The sequence below is a fragment of the Trachymyrmex septentrionalis genome, unplaced genomic scaffold (genome assembly GCF_001594115.1).
Source record: "Trachymyrmex septentrionalis isolate Tsep2-gDNA-1 unplaced genomic scaffold, Tsep1.0 scaffold118, whole genome shotgun sequence".
Taxonomy (NCBI): Eukaryota; Metazoa; Arthropoda; class Insecta; order Hymenoptera; family Formicidae; genus Trachymyrmex; species Trachymyrmex septentrionalis.
The window spans coordinates 281,220-283,708 of record NW_017304310.1 but is presented as its reverse complement, the minus strand read 5'-3'; positions in this window follow the sequence as shown (position 1 = coordinate 283,708).

Here is a 2,489-nt window from a genome sequence, read left to right as displayed (position 1 = left end):
TATCTGATGGGGATTACTTTGAAGGGGACAAAATAGATATTCATGAATAAATAAATAATTTTTGAGGAAATTCAAAATTCGCGATACTTTTTGAACAGACCTCGTACATATATACCATATATATACACATTTTACAATACAATTGACAATAATACAATACAATACGATCATTATAATGTACAATTACTTTCGATATTAGGGAGTTTTTGCAATTTATCCGTTTCTACGTTTCCACGTTTATCCAGATACGGTGCACGCTAAGGGAATCAAGTAACTTTTTCTCTAGAACGTGAAAAGTGAAAAATTTTATGTATACGAGATCTGTTCAAAAAGTATCGCGAATTTTGAATTTCCGCGGGTTACGTATATTCGATTTTCGATTTTTTGTGGCGTTATGTTGGTACTCATGTCTCTCACTTATGCCGACAAGTTCGGCCATTTTGAATGTTCAGTTAATTTTTGACAGCTGCTTTGCTTGCACGTGTTTTGGCTCGTCTTCGATTTTTGCCTATTCCAAAAAATGGATCAAAGAATCTGTATCAAATTTTGTGTGAAAAACAAAATTAAGTGCGCGGACGCATTCCGAATGTTGACTGTGGCATATGGTGAAGCTACCTTGGACCGAAGCAACGTTTATCGGTGGTACAAAATGTTCTCAGAAAGCCGAGAAGATGTGAACGACGAAGAGCGTGCCGGACGCTCGGGCACTTCAACAACAGACGAAAACATTGATGAAGTGAAGAAAATAGTATTGGCCAATCGTCGAATCACCGTTAGAGAGGCTGCTGAGGACCTAAACATATCGATTGGCTCGTGCCATTCGATTTTTACCAATGATTTGGACATGAGACGGGTCGCCGCGAAATTCGTACCAAAATCGCACGAAAGCCGTCCACGCTACGGAGGAGCCCATGATGGCCTCGATCTCCCGGTCCAAATCTAAATCAAGACCGAGAGCCGCAAATATATGCCCTCTCTCCTCAGCCCACGAGGGACAGTGGAGGAGGTATGCGTACCATTATCTATCGCCGCTCTGCAGTGCTTACATATCGGCGACTCAGCCTTCCTTATCTCGTATAAGTACGCCTCAAAGCACTCATGACTCACAATGACCTGGGTCATTCTGTAGGTAAGGCCACCATGAGCCCTCATCATCCAGGCGTTTAATCTTCCCACGAGAGCCCCTCGGACACAGCAGCCCCAGGCGCATCCCGCAGAAGCTCCTCCAACCTCTCCTTCCATCTGGCTACGGATCTTCTTGTTTCATCATCTCGAATATGGCTTATTGTCCTAGGAACGACGAAGCCATCCCGCTCAACGAGGAACCGCCGCTTTAAATATGATCTCCTAAGTCGATCAGCGAGCAGATCGAAGGGGACCAGTCTCGCTAATAGCAAGGCCGCTTCATAAAAGATGGTCCAATATCCTCTTATGACGCTCAATGCCAGCTGCCTCTGCAGTCTTGCAGCACGCCGAGTGATCCTATCAGTCGTGATCGCTTGTGCCCATATAGCGGCCCCATATAAAACGACCGACAACCACAGTTGCGTACAACCTACGCCTGCTTTCCCGGGCCACCAATATTGGCTGTTAGCTTGCCCTAGGACGCCGCCATGCCCAGGACTTTAGGGAAAAGAAGCTGGAAGTGTTCCCTGAAGATCCATCTAGAGTTCAGAATCAACCCCAGGTATATCATCAAGATTTTAACATCAATCTCGGCGTTGCCTATTTGTAGGCTCGCACGTGGCACCTCCCACGCAAAGGCCACAGCCTCCGTCTTGTTTATGGACACTCTCAGGCCCAAACGTTCAATCGCCCTGACTACGACAGTTGCCCCCAATTCAGCTCTGACCATCGCCTCGCGGAAAGATGGACCCCTCACTACCAAAAGGGTGTCGTCCGCGTAGCAGATAGTCGAGCACCCTACCGGCAAACCGATACGTAAGATAGAATTGTATCCAATGTTCCACAGGGCTGGTCCTAAGACCGAACCCTGTGGAACACCGCACTTCATGGAGGATTTCATCTATCGTCTCTGTCAATGTACGACAGCCATCTATCGCAAAGGTATCCATCAAGGACATGCCGGAAGTACCCCGGAATTCCCTTCTCCACGAGAAGCCTCCCTGATGATCGGCCACGGGAGGGAGTTAAAAGCATTGGCTATGTCAAATGACACAACCAACACCACGCCCCCATCCCGCACCGCATCATTCACGAACGAGCGATGCTCTCAAATTGCTTCAATAGTCGACCTATTTGGCCGAAAACCGAACTGGGTCTCCGCGATACCCCCGGACGCGTCCAAGGACCGCACGAGACGGCTACGAGATAATTCTCTCGAACAGTTTGTCTGCCTCGCTCAACAGGCAGATCGACCTGTACGACAGAGAGCGTGGTCAGGCTTCCCGGGCTTCTTCAAGAGCACCAAGCACGCCATTTTCCATGGCGCCGGAAATATACCCTCCCTGAGGCCGTAAAGCAAGACA